This window comes from Pocillopora damicornis, chromosome 12 (genome assembly GCF_964200805.1).
Source record: "Pocillopora damicornis chromosome 12, jaPocDami1.2, whole genome shotgun sequence".
NCBI classification, from domain to species: Eukaryota; Metazoa; Cnidaria; class Anthozoa; order Scleractinia; family Pocilloporidae; genus Pocillopora; species Pocillopora damicornis.
The window spans coordinates 13,443,695-13,457,839 of NC_142681.1; the positions used below are offsets into that span (position 1 = coordinate 13,443,695).

General features: G+C 38.6%; 1 pseudogene across 1 annotated transcript in view; it reads left to right on the plus strand.

The window, feature by feature from the left end:
• Window positions 1-14,145, plus strand: part of LOC113679450 (trafficking protein particle complex subunit 11-like) — a 55,136-nt pseudogene that overhangs the window by 7,558 nt on the left and 33,433 nt on the right. Inside the window, exons 12-30 of the transcript XR_016181825.1 lie at window positions 616-703; window positions 1,000-1,079; window positions 1,397-1,475; window positions 2,036-2,090; window positions 2,736-2,816; window positions 3,434-3,498; window positions 4,041-4,102; window positions 4,419-4,641; window positions 4,994-5,007; window positions 5,234-5,293; window positions 5,709-5,774; window positions 6,198-6,267; window positions 6,813-6,859; window positions 7,064-7,171; window positions 7,654-7,705; window positions 8,677-8,788; window positions 9,207-9,298; window positions 10,390-10,523; window positions 10,742-10,909. The product of XR_016181825.1 is annotated as a trafficking protein particle complex subunit 11-like (transcript). The remainder of the gene's footprint in view (window positions 1-615; window positions 704-999; window positions 1,080-1,396; window positions 1,476-2,035; window positions 2,091-2,735; window positions 2,817-3,433; window positions 3,499-4,040; window positions 4,103-4,418; window positions 4,642-4,993; window positions 5,008-5,233; window positions 5,294-5,708; window positions 5,775-6,197; window positions 6,268-6,812; window positions 6,860-7,063; window positions 7,172-7,653; window positions 7,706-8,676; window positions 8,789-9,206; window positions 9,299-10,389; window positions 10,524-10,741; window positions 10,910-14,145) is intronic.

A 14,145-nucleotide genomic window follows, 5' to 3' on the forward strand; every position in this document is an offset into this window, starting at 1 on the left:
TTTTTTATCATTAGTTGAAACTTACCAATAAAAATTTGAAGACTAGAACTGTCTGACTTAGGTAATTTTGAAGTACAAATTATTTCCAAAGAACTTTTCCTGGAGGGCCTTACCCAGATAAATTGGGCTACATACTTGTGCACATGGGTGGACATAGCTACAATGGAGGTCAAAGCTTGTTCAGACAGTTATCAAAAAGATATCCTATATCCAAACATTATTACAAAAGGCCATCTTTTGCCAATTCAGCTGTGTACACAGAACTCCCCCCCTCTAACAATGTTGGTAAAGCCTAAGTTTAGGCACTACATCCTGGTAATGTTTACAAAGCACACAAAATTTGAAATTGTTTGGGGGAGGGGCAAGGAAGGTTTTGATATAAGTAATATTGCCTTAGACTTTAAACCACCCTTGTAGTGTGGGATAATGTTGAATGCAAACTAGTGGCAAGAAAGGGTCATAGATTCCCTTCAGAGTACACCTAACCAAAAACTAATTAACTACCACTCAAAAGGGTCATTTGTTTTCTGCATGTAATTAACTTTTATTGTTCATTGAGTCTGATGAGTTACTTTTTAGTTAATACATTGGAATCTGTTATTAATTCATCTCTAGACTACCACTCCACTTACTATGAATCCCTTAGAAAATGCTGGAAATCTCGACTTCTATGGTCAGAGACCTTGGAGACAAGGTTTTCAAGGTAACTGCAAATATATAATTTTTTTCCTCTGGCAGTGTTTTTTAGAGTAAGTACAAAAGGTGTTGAGACACTCAGTAAGTTTCCTTTGCTAAACCATGTACTGGTTGAAAAGCTCAGTGTTAGAATTTTGTTCCATTAGAGGAGGGAAAACTTTTTGTGTATTAAAAACACTCTGTCAGAAAAAAAATTTTAAAACTTTTTTTTTTTGAGCTTATTTGAAACTTGATCTGTTGAGATGCAATACTTTCCTTCAATTTGTAGAACTGCTGGGTTCATTTGACTTAATATATTTGTAGGAACAGAACCACCAGATGCAGGAATAGAGAAGGCTGGAATTATAGCCTTGCAGTCCCAAGAAATCCAAGTGGACCATTCTGTAAGTGCACTGTATTGTTTGGCAGACTTTCATTTCAAGAAAATTAAGATCAGATAAATGTCAGGGAGAAGTCATGGTGACAAATTAAGTTTAAATGCAAGGTTAATATGACTGTAAATTTTTGGTTGTGCACAATTGCATCAATGAGCTTTCTAGCCAAACCAAAGCAATTATGAATTTGAAATCCCAATTGCCAGTATTACATAATACCTTGTTAGCAAATACTCTTACCATCAATCTCTTTATTTATGCTAACCTACTTTGTATATTTGGTTGAGGTACTTAGAATATTGGCTCCTTTTTTTTTTCTCTCACAGTGGGTTATCATTCCCCTTCTCAGTAGTGCAGTGGCTCAGTTTAAAAAGTACAAATCACCCAGGATGAAGAGATACCTGAGTAAGTTCTCTCTTTTTTAACTTTAACCCTTTAAACCCTAAGAGTGACCAGCATCAAATTTCTCCCTACAATATCACCCCTGAATCACATGTTAAGGTCATGAGAATAAAGGAAATGATCACCAACCAAAGAGGCTTTTGATTGGTGAACAAAATCTCCTTGTCAGCACCTTAGGAAATGTATAAAGAACAGTATGGAGAATATATAGACTGATTTTAGAGTGTAAAGGGTTAAGAACTTAGCAAGATGCAACTAAAAGCTTTTGTTTCTTCATGACAATGTACATGTAGTGCTTTTAAAAGTTAACAAAGTCAAGACAGACGAATTTGCACTGGTGCTACACGAGAATGCACTCGTTTTTAGCCAATCAGAAGCGCGTAATTTTTGCATGTACATTATTAACGTTCTAATATCATGAGAAAAGAGAGACCGCTGAGCAGTACCTGTACGACAAAAGAGAACTTTAAGTTTATCATTATGTCTTGTGGTGTGGTTGTGAACATGAGAACGTTTCGTGATGATAATAACCTGACAGAAACTATTTCCTGTTAATTCTGCAGTGGTTCAGATGGGTGAGGAGTATTACCACGCCAGGGATTACAGTAAAGCTTTATTGTGAGTAAAGCAGTAGAGAAAGTTTCAGTTTAGAATCAGTAGTGGTCAAGTATTGTACCATAAGCAGACCAGGCAGACCAGGCCGTTTGAAGCGTTTTTTTTAAGAAATTACTTTCGGCCGGAGGCCGTTATGAGAAACTTATTTCGTAAAAAGGCGCCAACATACCACAAAATGAGTTGATTTACATTTCATTTAACTTTATGGAGAAAGTCAGACCGAGATGTAATTTAGGTATGCATTTTTCAGGGCTTTATTCATAACCCTCGTAGATTTTTTTCGTTTCATGTCAACAATTAGTTAAGTAACAACAAACACAGTGTGGTCTGCTTGTGATTGCACGGAAGTTTTCGCCGTTCCTTTGATTGATGTTTAAAATCTAGCTTTTCATTGTGTATTTCACGTTACCATGTTCCTACCAATAGCTTAGCTCCATTTTTCTTTATATAAACCACACACGACTCTCAATTCCTCCATTCGCTCTAACGAAGGGCTAACGCTCGTAACGTCAGCGTTAGAAACACTATTAACGGTGGCCAATTTTCTTTATCACCTCAACTAACTTTACCGACCTCCGCCGAAGCAGCACCAAAGTGTCTTCATAAACTTACTCCATTTATTGTTGTCATTCTTTGTTGTTCTTTAAGGTTGTTGGGAAAAGTCACGTGGGATTACCGCAGAGAAAAATGGTGGTCACTTCTCACGTCAGTTTTAATCACATCACTGAGGTACTGTTGTTTTGTAGTAAGTGAGACAAGATTTGTACTTTCCAGCTCTTGTTTCTGAGAACTTAACATGTAAGCATTTTCAGTTGAAATAATCTGAGTTTACTTTAGTTTTGCATTACCTTGCTCTTAAATTGGTCTTGAAAACACGCGCTACCCTCTCAACCAATCAGAAGTAAAATTGAAGCCAATGGCGCCTTGGTTACGCGCGTTTTCCCGCACTTCAGGCAGGTTACTTGTTTTTTCTCTAAGTTACCCCTTGTGGTATTTACCATCACTGTGATTGGTTGTTGGGTTTACCTTGGTTGTGGTTGGCAACACGTTATTGAAAAGCCCTTAAGCGTGAGAATCAGGGATAGTATGTCGATGTTGGTGGAAGTTTGGCTCATTTACAATGCGGACACAACCAACTCGGACAGACAGAATGATTCCACGTCTGTTCAGTTGGACTGCTACAATGCAAAAATCAAAGTTGGTCTTCTTTTTCCATGTCAAATTATTGTCAAGGGGTTGTTTATGAATAGCAACTTTGGGGGTAGAACATTCAAACAGCTTTTCTCAACTTCAAATTTTAGATTTATTTATTTTTACATCCATAGTCTACTTAACTCTTATTAGAGGTGTGCATACTTGGTTGGCAATGTGGAGGAATATATCACCCTTTCGCTTGAATTGACAGGAAGATGTATCCTTGAAAATATTGCCTATCATCTGAATAACTGAATGTAGTATTTTTTCTTGATGAAAAGATTCTCTTAGTTAGAGTTATTTTCAATGCAAAGTGATCTGGGATTGCATTGGTTTAACTTAACTTCGTAATGTGATTGGTCAAGAAAACTCGGGCCACTTTCTCCACCAATCAGATGGAAAACTAAAACCAACCACGACTTGGTCACCCGCTTTTTCCCGCGCTTCAGGCAGGGTGCCTGTTTATGCTTTGAGTTCTTATTGATTCTTCATGCTAGTCACTCTTAGGGGTTAAAGGGTTAAAGTGATTTCCAAGTCAGGTGGAAAGGCTGAAAAGCGCCTTCAAAACGCAAGGTATTCTACGGTAACCAACTAGTAAGGTTGCAAAATTTGGGAATTTTAGAATAATATCAATTGACTATTGTAGTCGTATTAAGCTGAACAGATTTTCTCTAATCCATCGCGTTGTAAAAGTGAAACATCATACCCAATATGTGATATTGTATTGGTGATAGAGTCCTTGATTCAAGAAAACATCAGATGTTGAAAATTCACCTGAAGAGAAAACAAGATGTCAGACTAATCTTATTCACGTCATGTCGGTAAGGACTTATTTCAAATGGTCGTTTAAAGAGGATTTCTGGAAGAACATTTATTGTAGAATGAGTTTACGCTGAGTGTCTCTGTTTTTGTCATCTACGACCCTGACACTGGTGATTTAAACATAGAAAGCACGCGCGCGCCTGAACGCGAGTTAAACGCGCGGGAAAGAGAGTTTCTTTCCCCGCATGGCTGGTCTTTCGCGCGTAGATAACTCGCGTTTTCGCCGAGCGCTTCTTACAGGACAAGCATGTTACGAAAAACAACTGAATTCTTATCGCTGTATCATTTCTTATTTTTCATTGGAATTACAAACAGAATGAATGTCCTGAGCCCGAGCCAGGCTGTGACTTTGAAGCAGTGGAAGAAGCTAAGGAGCTATGGAAAACACTTAAAGTGACACCACAGGCACCCCAAGTATTTACCATACAGATGGAACAAACAGCACCATTTGGTGAGAAAATGTCAACTCTATTGTGTATTTTTCCTCTTTGCGCTGATATCATTTCACAATTTACAGAGGCGGAAACTGAATTTAGCTGTAGAAACTGCTAAATTCAATTTCCAAATACAGCAAACAAAATCTTGCAGGGTAGGAAAAAACTCTTCTTTAATACCCTTTGAAACCAAGGCTTGATAAGGTGACGGGTAAAATCTTTAAGCTCAAAATATTAATGAGTGAATGAATTTATTTTATTCATTGTCTTATGCAAAGGAGTGTGTGATATTTTAATATTTCCTGTTGTTTTCAATGCGCGGAATCCGAAGGTTTGAGGTTCGATTCCTCATGGGGAATTTTTTTCTTTGTCCTACAATTGTGACTAGACGAAAAACACCTTTCTCTTTTTCTTTACCGATCTTAAAAATAACCATCTTTTTACTCTATTTACAAGGTTTTTTTTTTGCAGTACAAAGTAACCAACTGTCGAAGTAACCGTACAATATCGAGGGTAATTTGTACTCGTTGCGCGCGTTATTTCTTTTTGATATTCCATGTAGTGCTGTTGGATTAAAAAAAACTGCCTTTACTTCGTTTGTCTGGTGTGCAGGAAAATAAGGCTTTAACACCAATGAACCATCGTAGTTCACGTCTTGCATATTGTCAATGTGTCCCTTTCGTCTTTTCTTTCTAGATCGAGAGGTCGTACTTCGTCAAGTGCTCTTAAGTAGGATCGCGGACTGTAACAGCAAAGGTATAATACTTAAGTAAGCTATAATTGTACCTTTAATCGCAATTCTTTGGGCGTCTATTTAGAGACCTCAAGTCAAATTGTCGTGCAATAGGTAGCCTGCAGAAGAGGCGTTTTTAAGGCGAACGAGGATTAGAGAAAGGGGAGGAGTGCCTTATTTTTCCCCGCCTTTCCCTCGTACGTCATTTCCGCTTGCCTCCGTTCGCCCTATTGTGCATGTTCTGCGGGCTATGCGTTTCCGTTCAGTACGTAGTTAATAGATCTCTATACAATACCTTTAGATACGTAATATTTTTGTATGTTCTTACTCTCTTAGGATCGAGTTTCAAGTTAAGATATCTTGCATTCTTTGAAAAGATTCCTATCAATGCTTAATCCTAGTCATTTGCTTATTTTTTTATTTATTTTTTTTATGCAGATTATCTATACTGTAGATGTCCAAGTTGAACCAAATTCTTCGCCAGTCACCTGTACCTGTGCGAAGGTGAGATCACTCTTTTGTGTCTTAGTATTTCCACATTTAATTTTAATTCTCGTTCGCTTTGTAATGTAGTTGCACTTGTGAATGTGAGTTGCACTTGTAACATGGAGCGCTTTTCGGTTGACTGTCATAAAACCAAAACCAAAGCAATCACAACGGCCAATCAGAAGAAAGGGAAATAACTGAAAGAGCCAATGAGAACTCAAAAGAAAAACAACAATACCCAAAGGGCGGGAAAACGTGGCTTTAGTATTGCATCTGATTGGTTTAGAAAGTGGCGCGAGTTTTCTGGACCAATGATAGAACGCAAGTAATCTCAGATTTCTTTCGACACGCAATTAAAAAATCCTCTACCTGGTGAATACAAAATCACGACGACTTTTTGCTTTCTTCTTTCTCTACTGTCCTGATTTATACCCGCCCTAGGAGGAAAGTGTTGTTATCAAGACTGTTATGCCATTTGAAATCTCTTTGTCTCTGACAGGTAAGGGAAAATAGGCAATATTTTTTATGATGTAATTTTACGTCTCTTGGAATCGATCAAACTTGCGTTTTTGGCTATGTTAGCAAACTTGCTCTCGCTCTTGTCTCAAATTTTTTTATTACATTGAAAGTTATGGCATAAATTAATGCATCTATAAATCCGTCAAAAATTTTTCATCGCTGCATAACTCTGCGAATATAAACCTGGTCTGGTGCATCAAGAAACACTTTCTGACTAACACGCATCTGAATGAGGGTGCTGTGGTTTGAATTGATGATTAGCGCTAAGTTGTCTTTTATCACGCGATGAAAATTCAATTGTAAGGTTCCTATACAAAGTAACGTAGTGTCTAGGCTAGTAAATGGGGACCTCAGGCAGTCAGGAAGGCAACGCCGTAGTAAACGATGGTTTAAAAATGAATTTATAATTTCGCGAATGGCTAAATGCGTTTACTGCTTCTTGTAGCGCCACACGTCAACCGCAGCTTAACGTATGGCAGCAGCGTTGACTTCCAAACGGGCGCTTAGATAGTTTGCCATCGGGTTTTCCTTTCACAGACCACACAAATGTGGTTGATTTCAAGTTGTTGTTTTGCAAAAAACGGGTAAGAAATGTACAAAGTTTTGAAATGCACGTGCCGATCAATTGTTCTGAAAATTAGATATTTTGTTTTGTCATGCCCTCGTTGTCGTCGTCGTGGTTTGCTTTTGTTTTGTTTTGTTTGTTTGTTTGTTTTTATGAGGGGGGTGGGGGGTGTAAACCAAAGCAATGTAATGAGTTCAAATCATTGATTTGCGTTTATTCTCAGTTGGAGAGACTGGATCAGCTGTTCGAAGAAGAACCATTCCTCTTATTAGCTGGCATCAAATGCACCTCACCTTGGCCTGTTACCATGGTCACCACTACATTGAATATGGTGAGTTTACAAACAATTTATGTTCGTAAAAACTTGATTTGTCTTCCTTTAGAAAATATAGTCGTGAAGATAAGTTAATGGAGCAGGAGAGCAAGTGCTGCAAGATATTGGGTGGGGTGGGGTGGGTCGGGGCGAAATCTCCGATTAAGTGGAAGAGTGAATCTCTGGGTTCACTTAGTATCCCCTCCCCCGAGTCAAGCTGGGAATGTATATATACTACAGCTTTCGTGCGTGTGCCGGAACCGCGCGAAAATAATATGTTATGAATTATTTTTCAACCTTTGGATAAGATGACATGTCTCGAATTGATCTTCTCAAACTTAATGCAATTTAACTCTTTGAAGAAAAAGTAGCCTGAGAAATTCAGGTTTTATCGAGGATTGACAAGGAACCTATATCTTCTTGAGAATAGTCGGTTCCTACTTTCAACTGTGCTTCGAATTAGAAGCAGAAATTCTGGAGAACTGTTTGTTTGATTTCAGTCTCCAGAAGTGAATATTGTTGGCGAAGAGATGGGATCGCAGCTGCAAGGAAGTAAGGAATACATGTCTGTGTATTACGAGAATAACCGATCGGAATTAGTTAAAGATGCGTCTACTTGCATTGCTGTCCCCAAAAAACTGTGAGATTCTCGTCGTTAGAGTGGATTAGGCTTCTTTATAACTAATCGCCGAACATTTGGGGAAACTAGAAAAGGTTGAGCGTTTTTTTGGACCAATTGAAGGAGGGGGGAATCAGCAGGGGAAGACAAGGGAATTTTCCTGAGGAGCTTCAAGGCTTTCAAGGCCCCCTCCTCACACTAGACAAGGTTGAGCGATTTTGTAGATCAATGGAGAGAGGGGGTGGGGGGGATCTGCATGGGAATGCGAGGAGAATTTTGTTGAGGCGTTTTCAAGGCCCCTCCCAATTAAAAATATACCAGACAAGGTTGAGCGATTTTGTTGACCAATGGAGAGGGGGGGGAATCTGCATGGGAATACGAGGAGAATTTTGTTGAGGCGTTTTCAAGGCCCCTCTTAATTAAAGACATACTAGACAAGGTTGAGCGATTTTGTTGACCAATGGAGAGGGGGGGGATCTGCATGGGAATACGAGGAGAATTTTGTTGAGGCGTTTTCAAGGCCCTTCTTGATTAAAGACATACTAGACAAGGTTGAGCGATTTTGTTGACCAATGGAGAGAGACGGGGGGGGGGATCTGCATGGGAATACGAGGAGAATTTTGTTGAGGGGTTTTAAAGGCTCCTCTTCGTTAAAAACATACCAGGAAAGGTTGAGCGATTTTGTAGACCAATGTAGGAAATGGGTAAGAATTTGCATGGGAATACGAGGTGTATTTTGTTGAGGAGTTTTCAAGGCCCCTTTTCATATGAACATACAGCTTTGCGTTATGTGTCCTTATATGCAAATTGCGGGTGCAAGATTTCTTGTGAAAAACTGACAATTATTCCCGACTTGCTAACTGTTTTCTTTTTCTCCTTCTAACTTCATGTATGGTGGTCCCAGTTTCTTTGCAACAGGGTGAAAGTGCGCCGGAATGCTACTGCTTAGCTGTTAAAGAGGGTGTCAGTAAACTGAAGGTCGTGAACATTGGAAGTCTTGCCCTCCAGTTGAGACGGTAAGTTCGTGGTTAACTCGAGGGAGTCTAAGATAAGTGAGATAGTTGAAGCAATTTTCAATTGAGTACCGATTGTAATACCGAACTGCATTCAAAATTTGGTCTTGCCTTCCTTTGCTTTGTGATTGGAGTAGGAAAGTTGCACAACTCTCTCTCTCTGTCAACCAATCATGAAATGCAAAGTTGAAACCAGTGGCGACTTGGCCATCCGCGTTTTCCCGCGCTTCAGGCAGTTTGCTTGATTTTTCTTCGTGCTCTCATTGGTTCTGATGAACCAATTTTATTACTTTGGTTTTGTGGTTTTTGCCAACACTCAGTGGACCCACTGATGCCTTTTCAACTTAACCTTATTTAGGGGAATATATAGATGTCCTTTCGTTTCTTGATTTAATCATTTTACATTGTTTTAATTCTTTAGAACTTCTGCGGCTGATAAGTTTCCAGTTGTGGTCACAGAGCTCACTTTCCCCTCTGTAACAGTAGAGAGTGTTCCTTTTGCGATACAGGCAGGTACGTTTCCAGCAAGGTTAATCATACGGCAATATGCCAAGCGTTAAAGTCAAACTATACTGGAAAAGGTTTATTCGTGCTTCTCCACCTTTGTGCAGGCAAAGTCGTCCAGATGAGAGTTTATGTTTCAACTACAAGTTCAGTAGTGTTCTTAGCTGCGAGGATCTCTTAAATTCGTTTATTCACCGCAGTGCAAATGTATGAATTTCATATATCTAAAATCATTATTCATCACTTGGATGGTTAATTTGGACCCAACATATTGACCAGCTCCCAGTTGGCTTGTTAACTCAGTTGGTAGAGCGCTGCACTGGTATTACAGAGGTCATGGGTTCAAATCCCGTACGGGCCTGAAATTTTTTTCAGGTCCTATTTTCAACTACTATTTCAGTAGTGTTGTTGGCTGCGAGGATCTCTTAAATTCGTCCAAATGTGTTACAACTATCAGTCTTACAGTCAATTTGGTGAAATTCCGGGCCAATTGGCATAAACACGATAAAGTCGATAAGGTTGTGCGAAAGCACTCTTACTGCGCGTTTTACAGGGTTTCAAATTGTTCAAGAGATGAGGAAACCTCACACGTACTAGGAAAAGCCACTCATAAGAAAACGTGGTTAAACTCAGTGTTAATAAATGTATAGAGGGGGTACGTTTTTAAACATAATTTGGTGCTACGTCAGTGGGGGTATTGAACAATAGTCATGTTTTATTAACAAAGTTAATAAAAGAAATTGCTCCCTGTAAAGAGTTTCTCAAGCGGACCTCTCGAGCGTCAGCCCTACGTCGATACTTCAGCTGTAGAAATCCTTTACGGTGGCCAATTTACATTATCACTTCAGTTAATAAAACCAAATTATCTTTGAATATATGTATTTGGTAATGAATAGAAAAGGAAAGACGGTAAATGTAAAACTCCGTAATAAAATAAATAAAGATATTTTTTCTTCGTCATACAAGCGTGGGACAAGGAAAAAGTAAAGCTTGCCATTCGAGAGCGGAAGTCGAAATTCTGGGGCTCTAATCCTCATGAAGGCACGACCTCGTTACAAGACCAAAGAAAAAAAATTTATTTATTGTACCGTTTTTTTCAGATTTGCCTGCATACGGCTGTGTACAGAGCCCACTTTTCGTAAGGTATCTCGTTCGCAATAGAACGCTTCAAGGTCAGGAAGTCGAAGTCACAGTGGAGCCGAGTGACGCCTTTATGTATTCAGGTCATCAACAGGTTAGTTCAGCTTACTTGCTACACGTAAAACTTGTCTCATGCGAGGGGGTTTGGTGAAATAATATAATTGAAGAAATATATCATTGGCTACTGCACTGTGATTGGCTACTCAAACTCCCAATATCCTTTGCTATTTATCTACGAGAAACGCGGGCGGAATTCGCCAGAAGCCAACGCAACTTTGGTGAATAGTTGTTAACCATGAATTTCATCTCCAGATTCAATTTCGTCTGCGGCCAACTGGCGATCACAGGCTCAAGTTCAGTTTGTACCCTCTTTACGGGGGCTTTTTGACTCTTCCCAAGCTGCATTTCAAACTGCCTCGCTTTCAGGTTAGCTGAGATGAACATGCGCAGAAATTGGTTCCGACCAATGTTTTTATAAAGGTAAGAAACTTTTTTTGTGTCCAAAACGTGAAAAAATGCAAATATTTTGCAACGCGTTGGCAGAACATCGGATAACGCTCAATTTGGTTGGTTTTATTTATGAACACAATCATCAGAAGATGTTTCTACGCTCTAATTCGGTTCACTAAATTAGTTATAAATTATTCAAGTGTTTGACTACCGTAAAGTTTACGATCCAAATCGCCACACTGGCTTCTTGCTGAAAGGCTGTATCCTTTAACCCTTTCACTCCCAAGATATTTTTATTAACTCTCCTTACTGTCTGTCTTACGATTCTTTAGATGTTAGTTCGGAGAATTTGTTGATGGATCAACTGATAATCCCCTAGTTGATTTTTTTTTATTCTCATAACTTGTCTGCTTTATATTGTTTTGATATTGTAAGGAGAAATTCTGTCTTAAGTCACTTATGAGGACTTCCTGACTTGAAAGTGGATGTGAATTCTCAGGCCCGGTGGCCGTATTTGCAACACCTCTATGGCCCTGAAACGAAAAGACAAAGCAAAAAAAAACAACAACAACAAAATAAACAGCTGCATGAACCTTGTTGGAAGGGATGGCTGTGTAATGTGTTATTACACAGCGTGGACCGACTGTCTGAACAAATCACACATACCAAAAATGTATTAGTTATCAGTGTTAAAAGTTAGCACGCAGGATGTTAAAGCCAAACAACTCTGTGGTTAACAGATACGCTTACGTGTTTTTGCGCGCATGTCGTACTGATATCACGTAGAATCAGTTGCACTACTTCCTTTGGGTGGATTAAGAAATTAAGAGTAGCGCTATTACATGGAACGACGACTTGCCTGACGATTTTTGCTCCGTTTGTGAATTTCTCTCTCTTGTTGAGTTGGGGTGACATTTCCCAGTTTTGTTCATATTCCCTTGAAATTTCGGGTGGAGCGCTTTTTGACTAAGTGTCGTGAAACTGAAACCAAAGTAATCCCAACAGCCAATCAAAAGAAAAAAATACTCTGAAGAGCCAAAGTGAAATCAAAGTGAACACAACCAAACTGTCTAAAGCGCGGGAAAACACGGGCGACTAAGTCGTGGTTGGTTTTAGTTTTGCATCTGATTGGTTGAAAGAGAGTGGCCCAAGTTTTCTGGATCAATGACAGAGTGGAACAAACAAACGTAATCTTGGATTGAAAATTGCCCTATGAGCTCAAGATTTCTTTCGCGTGGTCGTTGACGTGGGCCAAGCCTGAATCAATTCTCACACAGAGAAATCAAAAGCGAATGATTTAAATGTTTCTAAGTTGAACTCGTTCAAAACTTAACAACGAAACAGGCTCATGGTTTTTTTAGACACCTGGACAGTATGAGGCTACGTTGTTGCGTAGCCAATCAGATTGCAGCATTTGTGAATTTCTTCTGATATGTGATTTATGATATTTCTGTGAATTTATAGCTTATACCGTCGATTCTTAAAGAAGTTATCGTTCAAGGAAATTGTAAAAGTCAACATAGTCTTAGTCATTTAAACTTAACTGGAAATAATGTAAAAAAACAACAACAACAAAACAAACAGGCAATTAAAAAATGTTTAAACTACGACGAATGACTAAAATTAATGGCAGCAGCCATATTTTTTATTGAAATTTAGGAAATAAAAAAAAACAATGTTATGTTGCTATGTTTACCTATTGCTTAAAGGAACTATAACACAAGAACAACCCATAAATCTTTCAAGGGGATCGGGAAAATCGAAATGTAAAACATGTCAGAGCTTCCAAATGTCTCTTTTCTGACGAAAGATGAGCGTTATGTAAATCTGCTTAGTTATAATGGTACTATAGTACATTTTATAAATAAGCTGCCTCTCTGCCAATCAGACACAGGTGTTAGCCATTTATATTTTTACATATTGTGCTTGGTATGATTGTATTTGCTTTGTGTCTAAAATATTAGTTGAGTTAATAATAACCGTTGTTTTTCACCTTTTGATAGAAAAGGAGACCCCGACAAGGTGAATGATGAGAACTGCTCGAAGGGAACAAAGCTAAAAGTTTTTTAATAGACTTTTTAAATTAATAGAAAAAAGAAGAGAAAGTACTCTATCCGCTATTTCATTAAAATTAAAAAAAGAGCTATCCCAAATTAGGGAAGATCTAGTTCAATTTTTTGTGCTTTCTTTTCCAATATTCTCAGAAAGATACATTAGTTACGTACTCAAGAATTTATATGTTTTTTTTTTTTTTTTACATAAAAATGATATTTCTGATATAATAAGCGCAACACAATGTTCACGCACGTAAGGCTGTTAAGTAAAGAGAAATCAGTAAAGTTAAAACGGTATTTGATTCATCAACATTCATCCCCATGCTCAGTTGTAATATGGTATGGGAAAAATGACTGATCAGCGGGCTAAGCCAAGCTGGGACAAAAGTGTTCAAGATACGATACGACCAACGGGAATTTTTCAGGGGGGGAGGGTGGGCCGTTCACCTCTTCGTGGCTCCGCTGAAAATTGAGCTAGAATGAATCATTTTCACGCCAAACCAGAATTTAATATCGGAAATTATGTAAATACCTGTGAGACTGCTCAACTAGCCATGACATACCCATTATTAAATGTATTTCAACTTCGCATATCATCATGAGTGTTATGAATAGTAGTTTAGGTATAAAACGAACCACTAAAATCTGGTTTGATTTTTTTTTTTTGTCAAAACCTTTTGCAAGGTTTAGTTAGCAAAACCTTCAATTTTTTATGAATGATTTTGATGTAGCATCTTAAAGGATCCTTGTCAACCCCACGCCTCTAGGGAGAAATTCGCTCATATTAACTCAACGCTTAGCAGAAATGGTGCCGGTCTGTAAACAGTTTTTGGCGACGCGCTCCACATTTAATAAAAAACGTTTAGAGCTAAAAAATACGACTAAAGAAGGGGATAACGGATACCTGACGAAGTTCTGGAGAAATACAGGTCTGGGGTTATCTGCTCCAGAAGAGAAGGGTCACTTAATAAACAAAGAAAACAGCACACAGAAGAAAAGATTGCCTTTTGTCATGCAAAACCACGCGGCTTTACCGAACCTCAAGAACACACTGGTGGGAAAATGGCACCTTATTCAAAATTACACCGGAAAAAAAAAAATTAAAATAAATCCCAGTCAGATCTAATCTTTGAAGACAGAAGTTTAAAATCGCTTGCGGATGGCAGGAGTGTCATGCAGGCTCGTCAGTACCCGTCAACTTTTAACTGGTCA